The 16,492-nt window shown below is 30.1% G+C and overlaps 1 long non-coding RNA gene across 1 annotated transcript; it reads right to left on the bottom strand.

The window, feature by feature from the left end:
- Positions 1 to 908: 908 nt before the first annotated feature.
- LOC101506859 (uncharacterized) lies at positions 909 to 2,272 on the bottom strand. Its single transcript, XR_012162223.1, has 2 exons — positions 1,957 to 2,272; positions 909 to 1,251 (listed from the first exon to the last, which is right to left on the bottom strand). It is a non-coding gene; the product is annotated as an uncharacterized lncRNA (long non-coding RNA).
- Positions 2,273 to 16,492: the final 14,220 nt, after the last annotated feature.

Raw genomic sequence — 16,492 nt, 5'->3', positions numbered from 1 at the left:
TGTCTACAATGGTTTTCTGATTTTTTTTTTTTGGAAAATTTTGTATGTACAGGTGTTACTTTTCTTATTAACAAGCTTATAGTTCATTTCCACTAAGACCACTCATTACAATATTTTTGCTTTTTAACAACATTTGAAAAATGTAGCCAAAACACGGAAAAATATTGCCAAAGAGAATAGGCAACATTTTTCGCGTGTCTCATATGCGATCGTATAATATACGATTGCTTCCATCCAACTGTAACAAGCGGAAACTACCAGTTAATAAATCAAGAATCAGATATAGAACAAAGGACACTTGATAATGGACAAGAGACATGTGATGGCAAAATTAATAGATGACATCACTATCACTAGAAACTAAGAAAAGAGTTATATGCCTTATGAATCACACGTTTCTCCTATTTGTATACAAAACCTTAGGAGGAATTTGTCCCTTTTCAAGATAGCCGACATAGTCTGACAAGTCTCAAATGATAACATAACCATCCTCCAATTCTGATTTCATTTCTCTGATATGCGAGCACCGAAACCAGAAGGAAGTTGTAGCCCTTCTTTCTTACCAATGAATTGTAAAACTTCAGAAACTTGCCACATAGATTTCAAAAGATATAGTCATGATTCCACACAAAATGGATATGCTATACAATATTTGTATCAATATATAAAATAATAAAATAATGTTCATTGACATGGTATCCTATGGCGGATGCTCATCCGTTACATGTTACATAGTAAGTTTGCAAACCTTTGAATGCTTTTTGCATGACCCTTACCGTGAGTGGAGTAAAAGACAACATCAGAATCATATAGCCTAACTATCATATATCAAGGTTTTCTTAGTTTTCAAGGATGAACCTGGCCTAATCACAATTTTTATGAAATGAGTTTTTCAATAATTAATCATATATAATAATTCTTAGCATAGAACATGACCGAATCCCATAAAGTGATATAGTTGTCATTCATTACATTTACAAAAGCGGATAATCTAAAATTGTATTGTCAAATAGCGGCTATAGCATAGCGGAATTTGAATCAACCACAATTATCATACAAGCCAAGGTGGAGAGCCATATATCTTTAAATTTTTTCTTCCCGTTTAGTATCAATGGGTCTATTTTTAGCCATTTCTTTGACTATTTCTTGAACAATGTTTCTGTGTTGAAAGTCTGCATCGCTTGGAACCATTTCGATATGATCGACACTTGATAATGTTGTCAGTTCTAAATCAATTGATCTACTCCCGTCCTGAAACCAATTCCACAGTACTTCAAAATAAAAATAAATATACAAATAAAAACCAACGATTCAATTTAGTATTTTTACTATACACAAAAAATCCAACAAAATGACAAAGGTTTCTCAATCATTTGTACCCTTCTTTTGTGCGGAGGTACTGGTTACTCTTAACAATTAGTGGTCAGTGTTAAGCCATGTATTCCTCCTAGTTACCAAGGGTTCCAACAAAATGATAAAAAAAACTCCCAAATATGTAAAGAGTGTTTTTGAAACTCATAACTTCACAATGAAAACAAAAAATAAAAGGACACCGTGTGAATTCTAAACCAGTTTCATTAACGATACCCCAAAGATAATAGCATATCGGATTTACAAAAGTGGAAGAGGATATAAGAGATACATAAATATATAATAAAAAAATCAGATCTGATATCAAATTAAACATTTCCAATCAACCAAAGATTAACAATAAGTAAACCAATCTCAAATTTATGAAGAAAATGATTTAATGTTATAAATAAAAATTGGTTCTTTAAAGTTAAAGAACATAAACTGGATCAAATGGTGAAGTAAAACAACTATGTCGTTAACCTTTTATAGAAAATCTGATTTTCAGATTTTTCATAGAGGAAGAGTTAGGATTTCCAAATAAAATTGGGGTTTTTAGTTTTTTTAATCAATTAATGAGAAGTAAATGGAAAAATAGCACACAACCATGAAGAAGGAAAATGTCACGATGGCGAATCAAGTTCTTATCTGTGATGTAGAATGCCTTTGAGAAGATGGAGATAGATTTTATGGTGGAAAAAAGAAGGAGGAAGAGAAAGAATGAAAGGAAGATAGAATGGGATGTCGCTGTCGTATCGAATGTTCTCTTGGAATGTCGCCGGCGTTGCGAATTGTGAACATAGACGGAAATAAGAATGAAAGAGATGAGTCGCATAACCCAGCTTGAAGGACATGTTAGAGATTAAAAGAGTTTCTATTTTTCATGATGTTCATTCCCTTTCTTCTTGTTTTTATTAAGAGTTGTTCCCTTTCTTTTAACTAGAACTATAATAATAATAATAATAATAATAATAATAATAATAATAATAATAATAATAATAATAATAATAATAATAATAATAATAATAATAATAATAATAATAATGATAATGATAATGATAATAATAATAAGTTAATAAGTAATTTTTCTCCTTTTCTTTTTATAGTTTCTCTTATTTTTGAAAACAAGAATGATAATGGTTAATAAAAATAGCTTTGTTTTGTTTATAAGTTAATAAATTTTTGCTTTAAATTTTAATAAAAAATAATATTTAAAAAAGTATTTGAAAGAATTCATCCCACAAAAAATGTCATCAATGTTAAATTTTTTAAGCAATATTTTGTAAATGTAGTCTTTTGCTCAATGAAAGATAACAATTGAAAAATGTTCTTAGAAATAGCTAACGGAACAATTATCATATATTGCCAAAAAACTACACATAGACGTTTCAAAATTGGTCCAATAAATATTTTAGAGAACATTTATACGGTGTTGCAAGAACAGTGATGACAACAAATATAAAATATTGTCTTATCACTTTTAGGCAACACTTTATACACGTTGCTTAAAAGAGTGTTGCCAGAGATAACAAATGTTGTAGTGACTTTTCATCTTTTACGAACTCGTGAGAGGTAGCTTTCTTTCTTGCTTTGAAAATTTGAGTATGCTATAGTACTATGTTTTAATATTAAGATGATGCTTACCGAGAAACAATACATTCTTATTTCTTATGTTGTGTTGTGTGTGATCTTGAGTGCATTTGGTATTATAGGTTCTATTATTACTCATTAGTTAGAAATATAAAAATTTATCTTTCTGTAGTGTTGTATTAATTCCATTGACATTGTACTCTATTGTCTTTAAGTAGTGTACTCATGTACTACATCATTGAAATCTTACTTTGCAGAAGCAACTTAGTTGTTAATTGCTCACATTTATATAATACAAATTTAATTTTAAGCTATCCAGACCATCTCGTCGTCTTCTCAAAAAAAGCTCTACAAAGCCGTCGTCGAGTCCATTTATATTAATTATAAAACCAATCTAAATAAGTGTCTTAAGTATTGCACTGTGATCTAGATCGATAATTAATAGCCACATTTTAAAATCCTCCCACATTTTTTTAATAAGAAACCAAACAATCTTAGAAAAAAAAAATAGATATAATTTGATAGAAGAAAAATGAAAGATTAGAAATAATTTGATAGAGGAAAAATCTTCCCACCAACTTGTGTTATTATATGAGAATGCAAAATTAATTGTTTGATTGTACATTCTTACAGGTCAATCAATAAGAAAAATATGTCCAGGTTATGACATTTGGACAACCTTGCATTGGGAATGATGTTTTTGCATCCGTCTGCAGCAAACTAGTTCCAAATACAATACGTGTCACACATGAGCATGATATTGTTCCTCATTTGTCACCATACTATTACTATATACGCTAAAAGAGATACCAGCACTTCCCAAGAGAGGTAATGGAATACTACAACATTTATGGTCTTTGGCAACATCTTTTTTAAGCAATATGTATAAAATATTGTCTAAAAATAAATAAGGCAATATTGTCTAAAAATAAATAAGGCAACATTTTATGTCTGTTGTAATTATTGTTTTTGCAACACCGTATAAACGTTCTCTAAACTATTTTTGGGCACAATTTTAAAATGTCACTATGATAACTTGATGACAATATTTGATAGGCTAAATTACATTTGTGGTCCTTTAACTTAATTTCAGGTAATGTTTTAGTCATTTATCTTTTTTTTTTTCCCGACTTGGTCCTTTATTCCTAACAATATCAAATAAAGTATGAAAATATGAGTTTATTTGAAGATTTGCGTTACGAATTTGATGAAATTTGTATTATATTGAAGAATATAATTAATTTTATGAGTTTTGATTGAATTTTTTTTTTTTAATTTTTGTATAAAAAAGGATAACATTGTTGAAATTTTAAAACATAAAATATCAAATTGTCACTTAAAATTAAAATAAAGGACCAAGTCGGGAAAAAAAAAAGATAAAGGACTAAAACGTTACCTGAACTTAAGTTAAGGGACCACATATGTAATTTAGCCTATTTGATAATTGTTCTCTTAGATATTTCTAGGAACATTTTTCGATTGTTACCTTATTTTGATTAAAAGGCTACAATTATAAAATGTTATTTAAAAATTTAACAGTCATGAAATTTTCGCAGGAATAATTCCCTCCAAATAATATATTAATAACATATAATATATATATATATATATATATAATATTTAAATATTATATTATTTTTTATTATATAAAATAAAAGTAAATTAAAAAGAAAAAGGAAAAGAAAGTGTAACTAAACGTTATGCGTTGACAAGAATTAAGCAAATTAAGTTCAAGCATCCCTAATCCTAATTAAATCCCTAAATCCCAACACCATCAAGTATTATTTTACTAAATCCCTAAATCATCTCAACATTGCGCCGCAGTTCCTTTCATCTTCACCGTTAACAATGCGAACTCTCTTTCATTCACCCCCTCCGTCAACACACCGTCAACACAAACTCTCCTTCATTCACCCCCTCCGTCAATAAACCGTCAACGCAATCTCTCCTTCATCAACAAGAGCATAGTTTGCGTTCGTCTCCTGTTCTCCGGTGTTCGTTTCCAATTCGTCGATGTCGTGTACTAACAAGTTTGCATCTTTGATCATATTTTTCATTAGCTTGTTTGTTGCTAATGTATATGGGTTGCTATGTACAATGTTTTGTTTAGGGTTCATCTTCTCTATTTTGTTTATTGTGTTTCTTTTTGTTTTGATGTTTGTTCTGATTTTTTTTATTTTGCTTTTCGTTTCTTGTTCCCTTTGGAACTTGTGTTTGTCGTTCACATCTTGAAAATTAATTTTCGTTTCTTGCTCTGGTTCATTTTATACATTATATTCTCTTATAGTGATTTTGTTTTGCATTGAAAATGATCTTTCTGTTTGTAAAAAAAAAATGGTCCTTCCTATTTGATTGCAATTTTTATAATAAGATAAAATAGAAGTTTCATTTGTTTATTTGTTAGAACAAGATTTTTGATCTCTGTAATGAAGGTTAAAATATAATGAGTCCAAATAAGAACCCTGCAATTTGTTTTTGTTGTTCATTAATTCATAGGGAGACTAACTTAACATGACTTTTGTCAAATTTATCACTTAATTGAAAAGAAAAAGTAAAAATAATTAAAGTTCAAATGTTATAAACTCTAATCATTTTCACTACAACTAATGTCATAATGTTATAGGTTATTGATTGGTTTTGATGGTTAAGATTATAAAATTATGACTTGTGCTTGGGTTTTCAAGCCATGAAAAAATGACTTACTTGAAATTGTGCTGTAAAATTCCGAGATACCTATATTTTTCATATTTGTTGTTATTAGCTTAATTCAACTTTTTGTGACTATTAGCTTTAGGGGGTGTAATGGAGATACCTCCGGCTTTTGGCGACGCGCTTTCGGGCATGACCTTACCTGGAGATGACAATGTTGTTCGCTGGAAAATTTGCTAGAAATAGTGGCAGCGGCGGCAATAGCGAACTGAACGGAAAACAAATGAAACGTGTGAGAATGTTGGAAAAGAGAAACTATGATTATATTCCCTAATTGTTGGGAACTCGACAGCGGAATAAAAGCAGGATCTTCAAGGAGGATTGAAATAGGCTCTAGATACCATGTTGAATAAGAGAAAATGAGAGAGACATATGGTGAAAATATCGTGTATTTGAACTACACAATGGAGTCTGTTTTATATAGGCTCAAAGCAATAAATACACAAATAAATATGGGAGATATTATCCATATTTACATGATATGTAATAAATATAAATATATTTTCAACAGTAATAAATTAATATCTTTTTAGTAAATCAAACATGATAAAGAAGGATTGGATGGACTTGCCTCCACATAGTCAAGGTTACAAGGATGGCGTTAATTAATTTTTGGATATTGCATTCACCAAAGGAATGGTTGAAGGAGACCATATTTTGTGCCCTTGTGCTTTGTGTTACAATGATAGTTGGGAAAAAAGAGCTATAGTGTATGACCATTTGTGTTGCAATGATAGTTGGGAAAAAAGAGCTATAGTGTATGACCATTTTTTTCATCCTTTACTTATGGTATATAGTTTCAAATTTTGTTGTGTTAAATTATAGGTTGTTTTGGAATTCTTTTTATTTGTGCAGCTTGCAAAGGAAAAAAGAGAGCCTACTCAAGCAGAAATTTTTGTTGAAACTCGGAAAGGAAATAAAGCAAAACAATTGGATGTAGAAATTGAAAAAGTAATTGTAAGTTAAAAGATATTGTTACAATAACTTACATATATACTCAATTTTTTCATAAAATATTGTTTATAATAGTAGATAACAATAATTACTTGTAATTTTTGCTAGTCCCAACTTCAAGAAATGGTTGAAAATGAAGAAAGTGATACAGAAGCATTTGAAGCTATTTTTGGAAAGGAGCGTCCTAGCATGGTTCGTTGTTATGGGAGAAACGTAACTAAAACTTCCTTAAAGCGAAAGGAGGAGATAAATGCTTTGAAAAAAGCACACAATGAAGAAGTCTCAGTCTTAGTGGAAAATTTTGAAGATAAGATTGGTAAATTGCAACATGCTTTCAAAACTCTAATGCAACATTGCAATCCTCAAATTAATATGGAATCAATAGAAGATTTGTTAGGATTTTTTCATGGTGATGCTAATGGTTCCCCAAATGAGGCTACAACACAAATGCATTCCTCTACATCAACTCATACTTCATTTCTTGAAAGGGTAATCATATATAGCAATTGTTATTATTATTGGTTAATTGCCCTTGATCTAAATTCTTGTTGTTATAAGAGTGAAATTGAGAAGAAAAAAAATGTGCATTTGGACTTAATTTGGTTTCAGTTTTGTATCATCGTTTAGTTGGAAACTGATTCACTGTTGAGTTATGTTTTTATTTTGCGATTATGTTTGTGTGTTGTGTTTGATATTTTTCCCGATTCTGTTTCTATATGTGTTTAATGAGATTCAGTTTTGTGTGCATTTTTATGTTTCTATTTGCGGTTCTGTTTGCGTGTTTTGCATTTTTCTGTGTGTGTTTTGCGTCTATTTCTTCTTGCGAATTTAGTTTCATCATCTATTTTGTTTTTATTTTTTTTTTTATGCAGCAAGACATCAATGGAGGTGGTAAAAATGATAGTGAATTATTTCAAGATGATGATGTAGGTGATAAATTTCAAGATGATGAATTTGAAATGTACGATATAGATAATGAATTTGAAGATGATGCACTTGAATGAGTTGGATGATGAATTTATGGATGATTTTGGATTATGTTTTTTGTTAGGCTTGTACTTAATTGAAGCATTCAAAACTTCAAGAAACTATATTTTGTTATTTTGCTAGACTTGTACTTTAAAGTGCTAAACTTTATATATTATGTTATGACATTTTGTTTACTTCATACTATGTATTTGAATACAGCTTAGTTAACAACTTGTGTTAAATTTCAATTATATTTTCCTTGATTCAATTCTTTTGAGTTATGTATAATTATTATAAGTAAAATAAAAGAGAAGATTTAAAATTGAAAGAGTTGTTTATGTAATTAAATTATTATGTTTATAAAATAATTTATTATAAAATAATAGCATAATGTATAGTTTATGATTTATATTGAAATAATAGAAAAATAAATTTTTTATCTACGTAATATGAATACAGTTTATGCTCTAGCAACATTTTGTCAAACATGTAAATCAACCTTTATAGCAATTTTGCACCAAAACATAAAATGCACCAAACTCCAAATAAAATGTAAATCAACGAACAATGTAAAAATACAAAAAATAATGATTTAGGAAAAAAAGTTTCACGTGGGGATTTCTACAAATCCCTCTACTCCGTTCTCACTCGTAAAGTACATCATCTTCTTATTCAATTGAATGAGAACTTATTCCTTTATTACTATTGATTGTGAATGTTTACAATATCCTTTGGTGGATGTTACAAAACCTTGCACACAAACCCTTCTTCCTAAATACTCTTTGATATAGAATCCTAGAATAATTCTCCAAATTATGAACAGAAACGTATTTTTAAGTTGAAGGCCACACTTCACCCCTTGCAAGACAGCCACCCAGAGAGCAATCTCTAGAAATTCCTTAAACATCAATTTCTTCAATCCTTCGACACACCACCCACCAATATTCCCTCGATGATTCGTATCCAGAATAGACACCCCAACAATCGATTTCCCTGCATTGTTGTTTCTCGCTTCAAAAATCGATTGCACACCCGACTTGATCAAGAAACTTGAATGCTTGAGTATGAGGAACGGGTGAAAGCACTCTTGTGTTTAGAAATGAATGGAAATCCTTTTGTATGATGCATGAAAAAGCTCGGCCAATAAAAAACGATTTCTATGACAAATACCCACTTTGTAACTACCATAACAACCTTAAAACTGTCAAAATTTCAAGTCTACAAGTATGGTAAATCGATTCACACACCTTGTATGTCGACTTACACATGTTTGAAAAATTAAATTTTAATTATGAAGCTGTGTAAGTCGATTTACATAGGTGTAAGTTGACTTATAGAACCCTTTGCCTCGCGGGTTAGTCGATTCATACACAAAGTGAGTTGATTTACAACCTTGGGACTTGAGAAATAGAGTTCGTTGAAGTTCATAAGTCAATTTATAAGTTGGTAAGTCGGTTTACAAACTTAAAAAACACTTAGAAAATGTTTTAAATGAGTTTCAAAGGTTTCTAATGCAATATGATCATGCTGCAAAGTTGATGCATGCTAAAACAACATGTAACTAAGCTTATGCATGATAAAAATTTATTTTTCATGAATTCTTTTTTGATCAAGTAGTTTATGCAAAAGCTAGAGAATGATAACACACAAACATAATCTAGATTAAGCAAGTTGACATAACTCAAAAAACTAAATCTAAGAAGTAAAAACAACTTAGAAGACACCTTACAATTATAGTAGGTGGAGATCAACCAGATTGCATAAATAACTAATTGGAATTGATTTGTCAAATAGACTATATTTAAGAAAATAAAGATGATGAAATTTGTTATAATTTATTTTTTCATCATCAGCAACTCCATTAACAAAATGGGTTCATCCTATCTAATGGCAGACCTTCTCGAGAGAGGGCAGGGGCCACATAATCCCTATATTCTTTTTTATTTTTTTTAATAAATAATAATAATATATTATTAATATAATATTCTCTGTTGTCTACTCACACAACAAGAATACATGGATTTTGTGAGGGCCAAAAGCCCTCACAAAGGAGAAAAAACAGCCACAAAGCAAACATTTGTGGCGGCCTTAGGCAGCCACAAATAAGGTGGTCATAAATCTTTGTGGGGTCAAAACAGCCACAAATTGTGAAATATACGTTGGCATTTGTGAGGGCAAAGACCTCCACAAAATCCTGCTTTTGTGAGGGTTTAGACCGCCACAAAATCCTGCTTTTGTGAGGGTTTAGACCGCCACAAATGTTAAAGCTGATTTTTAAAATTAAGCTTTTGTGGGGGCCCAGGCCGCCACAATTGTCTCCCTTTGTGAGAGCTTAGGCCGCCACAAAGGATGAAACAGATTAAAAAATAAATATTTTGTGAGGGCTTGGCCGCCACAAAATATTCAATTTAATAAAAAACATAATTTAATTAAATTCGAAATTAATATTAAAAAATGATATTATATATAATAAATTAATATGAATATAAATTTAAAATTTAAATTTATAATATAATATTATAATTTAATTAAAATTTAAAATATAACATTTAAATTTATATTTCATTTCAATTAAATATGTTATATATAACAAACTAATATCAATAAAAATTAAAAATTAATATAAATTAAATTAAATTTAAATTTAAATTTAAATTTAAATTAATTTTAAAAATTAAAATAACTATTATATATAAAAATATAATATTAATAGTAATTAAAGTAATAACTACCAAACCAAATAAAACATTCCAAAATTAATAAATCATGTCTTACAAACCAAAAATAAAACACACCATAATTAAATAAGACAAGATATAACGTTTTCATACAAACCAAAAATAAAATTATAAAAATATTCAAATATATCAATCATCGTAATAATTCCTCTGATCAGCTCCACTCCCTCCATCATTATTTGTTGAAATATTACTCGACGACAGAAGTCCCTTAAAAGTATTATTAATTTGCGCTGGAGGAGACATCATGGTTTGAAATTGGATTTCATATTCAATCACACCACCACTAGTTGAAGGAGGAGCCATAACTATTTGAGGTTGATTTAAATCTGGTATGATCAAGCCAGCTGTTGGCATAGTTGGTCGGTATGGAGTTTGATCTGGTTAAGGTTGATGAAGTTGATGTGAAGATGACGGAACATACTCATAATTATTATAATATTATTGTTGCTGAAACATTGGCTGTTGTTGTTGCTGAAATGCAGAGTTTAGAGGATCCTGGTGTTGTTGTTGGAAATTTGGAGGCGGTTGTTGCTGCTGGGAGTATTGAGAGTAATTTTGTTGCTGCTGGAATAATGGTTGTTGATGCAAGTACTGAGGCCGAGGTGGGAACTGCTGATGAAACACAAGAGGAAATGAAAATTGTTGCTGTTGAAATTGTTGTTGCTGTTGAAACTGCTATTGCTGCTCTTGAAAATTTTGTTTCCATTCCTCATTTAGTTTATCAATTGCTGCTTGTATCAACTGTTGTGTCTTTTCTTCTTGCTCACTTGCCCATTGCTCCTTTAACTGGTCAAGATTATCTATCAACGGACGATGAGATCGATCCGTACTAGCATAAGAAGAAGACATCTCAGTCTGAATATAGCCTGTTGGACCTTTCACAAATGTTGACGATAAACTACTGGCACCTAACACACGCCCTTTGTACTTGCCACCACTAATGCTCATAAAACTTGCAGTCTCATATTGTTTTCGCTGCACTGGACCAGCTCGCTGAGCAGGAGGAAGAGTAGCTTGATAATCATCCCATTCTTTCATGACTTGTTGAAGTTGTTCCTATATAAAAATTAAAAATTAATAAATTAAAATATTAAAATAGTTAATTAATATATCATATTTTAGATGGATAATTAATATATAATAATTACCCGAATCATTTTTGATAATCCATTAGTATACTCATTTGTTTCAGGATTAACATGAAAATAGCGATGTGATGATTAATTGAATATAATTTAATAGATATATATTATAAATAGTAATTATCATATAATATTTAATTTTTCCAATAGACACAAACCATCCCTTATGAGTACTGGTACCCCTCTCAAATGCTCTATTAATCTTTGCTTTTTCTCTTTTCTGTTTGTAAGCATTTGTGTTTCATTTCCTCCACAAAGCACTCCAAACATTTTCACCAATCCAATTCGGTCGTTTCTCCTCGCCCTTGTTAAGTGCGTACACCAACATAGATGAAAGACGCTTGGAGAAGCGATGGTCAAAAGAAGCCAAAACTGCAGCATCATGCTCTCTTTTCCAAGTACATTTTGTCTGTTGTTTGTTTAAATTTAAAAAATATTAAAAATATAATTCAATTAAGCAATCTAATATATAATTTGTAATTAAATAAATTAATTATATCACTTAATTTGAAACAATGTAAAAATTGATCAACTTCACTAAATTGAGGTGTCTTATCCTCTTTTATCTCACCCCAAGACAACCATGTTTTTTTATATTTCCCTTGTATGACTTCAACAATTGCCTTTAAAGATGATTTAAAAGGAAGATATCTTCAAAGTTTACATGCAAATTAAATATAAAAATTAATTAATAAAATAATGTAAAGTGCAATAATGAAATATCTAACAACCATAATTTAAAATAGTTTATATACTCATCTCCTTTTGGAATAATGACAATGCGGTTGTAGCAATCAACACATCCGAGTTCCATTATTTCGTCTATGGTATAAGGCTCTATAGAGACCTCAGGATATAGAGGAATAGCTCCACCACTAGTACCAATTGTCGACATCGGCATGGGAGATGGGTCATTAACAACACGTGGTCTAACAACTTTTTTCTTACCACGTGATGTTTTAGATATTCCTTGTATTCCCGCCATTCCCGTTCCTCCTGATCCTTCCGATCCTCCTACTCCAGACACTGAAGTCGTGTCTATAAATATATTTCATGTAATTAATTAATTGTCTTCTTCATCATCATCGTCGTCGTCGTCATTTGATGAGTGAATTAAGTCACTGCCTTCATCGTTCTCTAATTCTTCTATTTCTTGTTCATCAACTTCTTCTCCAATATTTGACTCATGACAAAGTTGACTAATAGTCTCATCTTCAATCACATGATCCAAATTTGACATTTCATCCATTTGATATGCAACTTCTTCATTTTGACCTACTTCAACTTCTTCGATTTCACTCGTTGGTCTTATTTTGATTGCAGCACACCAACCTTATTTGGTTCTTACATTATGGGCCAGGGAAAATGGATCAAACCGTGGATATTTTTTGCTCATACGAATGTCTATAGTATTGGATATCAAATTGATCTTAGTTCCTCTGCTAGATGGATCAAACCATTTATAGTAAAACAACACCACTTTTTTCACATAATCTTGGAATGTATAGTCAATTTCGTAAATATGCTCAATTATACTGTAGAAATCTTCTACTACACCACTATCAGACACACTTTTCATACAAACTCCACTATTAGTTGTTTCTTTTCCTTTGGTCCAAGATTCAGTGTGAAATTTGTATCCATTGACGTAATAGGTGTGCCATTCTTTGAAACTTCTACTCGGGCCCATAGATAAGTGCCTTAAGTGGATGTTGATAGGAGTTTGTTCTTTGAGATGTACTTGTAGTTGAAACCATAATGGGAAATTTGAATGTATATCAACATATGATTATCCTGTAGTTAAAAATGCCCTGATCGATGACCATATATATGGTGAATATCAATTTAATCATATAAACATAATAAAAAAGAAGAGGGATTTAAAATGTACTTAATGTATGGTTTAACTTCAGTGCAGTTAATCAAAACGTGAAGATGTGCCGCATTAAATATTTTGTCACTTGGCTAGAAAATCGGAAAACCCCTACCAGTATGATGTCCAGATAAGAAAAAAACTAATAAAGCATGTCGATGACGTATAACACTATCAATATCGTTTCTTCCGTTAACTGGTGACAACGTTTCGTTGTTGAAATATTGAGAACAAAAGTGTGTTGTTTCACGATGTAGGTAAGATGAACAAATTGAGCCCTCAACTCTAGCTTTATTTTTCACCGACCGTTTTGAATAAACCATGAACCTATAATATAAATGAGATGTACAATAAGCTTCATGTATATATATATATATATCACCTTTCAAATGGATTCGTCCATCTATATTGAACTAGTCCACCAAGCCTTGCTTCACTTGCAAGATGCACTGAGAGATGCTCCATGGAATCAAAAAACCCAGGAGGGAATACTTTCTCCAACTTACATAGAATCATCGGAATGTTATTTTCCATCTTGATGAGATATTTATCAATGAATGTTGAAGAACACAAATTCTTGAAATATTGACTCACTTCAATAAGTGGGTTCAATACATGTGTCGGTAAAGCACTAAAGGCTATAGGAAATAAACACTCTAAAAATATATGACAATCATGACTTTTCATCCCATGCATCCTCCCATTTTCTACATCAGCACATCTTGCCAAATTAGAACAATAACCGTCAGACGTCTTCAACTCTTTGATCCAACGATAAACATATTTGGCTTCATCAGTAGATAAAGTGTAATTCGCACGAGGTTTTAGTGTCTTGCCATTGTGTTCCACCAACAACAAATCTGGTAGTCAGCAATATATACCTATGTCTTTTCTAGCTTTGTCATTATCTTTTGTGTTCCCTTTCACATTCATCATAGTATTAAATATATTGTCAAAGAAATTTTTCTCGATATGCATAACATCGAGATTATGTCTCAAAAGATTATCTTTCCAATACGGTAGATCACAAAAAATACATCTTTTTGTCCAATTGTGCCATTGTCCGTAACCTTGTGGTTTACAAGCCACACCATTAACAACATGTACCTTTGGCATATCTTTGACTTTATTCCAAACTTATTCAGATGTCAATTTAACTGGGGGTCCTAGACTTTCAGCATAGCCCTTCATAAATGCATCTTTGTTTCTTTTAAATGCATGATTAGCAGGTAATAAACTACGGTGCAAGTCAAACCACGATGCATTCCCACCAAATTTTAAAGTAAAAGCTTTTGTATCTTGCATACAAATAGGACAAGCTAATTTACCATGGGTACCCCATCCTGACAACATCCCATAAGCGGGGAAATCATTAATGGTCCACATCAAAGCAACTCTTGTAAGACCTTGAATTTTCTAAACTTTAATTTATGCAATTTTAAGGTATTTTATGTTAAATTGCGTAGGCATTCAGCTCAATTGAATTTTTATTTCGTGAATTAAATATAAAAAACATATTTTATTAGAGTTAATAATATGTTTAATATTTATATATTTTAATATTATATATTTTGAGATCCGATTTATATTATTTTTCAGATAATAATTTAATTATGTTACAAAAAATTTAATATCGGGCAGATTTTTTAAAATGTCACTTGTTGCTAAAAAAAATTTATCTGTCAATTGAGTTGCGACGAGAGTAGATATTTTTTTAAAAAACTAATTGGAGAAGAAATGTGTATAAAAGTTGTTAGATATTTGTTGGTTTAGTTTTAATTATAATATATTAATATATATATATATATATATATATATATATATATATATATATATATATATATATATATATATATATATATATATATATATATATATATATATATATATATATATATATATATATATATATATATATATATATATATATATATATATATATATATATATATATATATATATATATATATATATATATATATATATATATATATATATATATTTATATTATTAGTAAGTAACATGTTTATATATATATATATATATATATGTGTGTGTGTGTGTGTGTGTGTGTGAGAAAACAACGCTAGAAACAGAAAGCAGAAAGAGAAAAAGCAAATCCTGTTTCATGCCATTCCTCGCCACCTCTTCTTCTTCCTTTTCTCTGTGTTACCAAAAACAAAGTTTTGCTTTTTTTTCAAAAACAAACCTTTATTTTTTTCAACTTCTGAGCTTCATTTCGAAAAGTGATAGAAGGGAAAGTTGCTCATCTCCACGCTACAGTGCTAGTGAGCCAACTTTGGATGTGGCAACGCGAACAAAAATTTTACCGTAATTAATCGCATAGCCGAAATTGGTTGTTCAAGCTACAATGGAGGTAAGGGATCCTTCCAAACTTTTAGTTTGCATTTAGGACATTATTTGTGATTTTGTGAAAAAGAAATTTGATGTATTTGATGTGTGAATTTGTAGAAAGTGAATTTAATGCGATTATGTGTGATTTAGTAGAATTTAAAGTTGAGGTGTAGTTTGTGGTGATCCATATTTGATGTGATTTATATGTTCATAATTATTATTATGAATTTTTTTTGATGTGATTTATTTGCGGCTTTTGTGGAAAATGAATTGATGAAATTTGGTAGTTTGTGGGTAAAAATGTGGAGTTTTGAAATTGAGTGAGTTATGTTTGAATTGTTGAAATTTAATTGAGGTGCTATATGTGTGTTGTGGAATTGAATTGATTGTTGTTGGTGTGAATTGGCGGTAATTAAATTTGACGTGTTTGAGTTACGTAATGAGTTATTTTCAAATAAATGAGTTTGAACTGAAATTGAAAGTTTACAAAAAATTTAGAGTTGTGAAAAAGTTCAAACTTTAACTAAGTTAAAGAGTTTGAGCAATAAGATAGATTGAAATTAACAATGGTTAGAGTTTAAAATGTTACTCTTTTAATTACTCTTTAACTGAGTTTTAAAAAGGAAAAAAAAAAGTTTAGAGTATTTTATTAACTCAAAAATTTCAGTGCTTTAATAGTCGAGTGTGTATATGTGATATTTGGACAATATTTGCTTTATTTAGTTTTAACTAAATAATATAGATTATTTGGTTTTAAAAGTTTGGTGTGGGAGAAAGATTTAATTTTGGAAATTTGGTTGTGTTTGGAT

The sequence above is a fragment of the Cicer arietinum genome, chromosome 3, assembly GCF_000331145.2.
Source record: "Cicer arietinum cultivar CDC Frontier isolate Library 1 chromosome 3, Cicar.CDCFrontier_v2.0, whole genome shotgun sequence".
NCBI lineage: Eukaryota > Viridiplantae > Streptophyta > Magnoliopsida > Fabales > Fabaceae > Cicer > Cicer arietinum.
The sequence above is the reverse complement of the archived record's forward strand: the minus strand, read 5'-3'. Positions and strand labels throughout refer to the sequence as shown.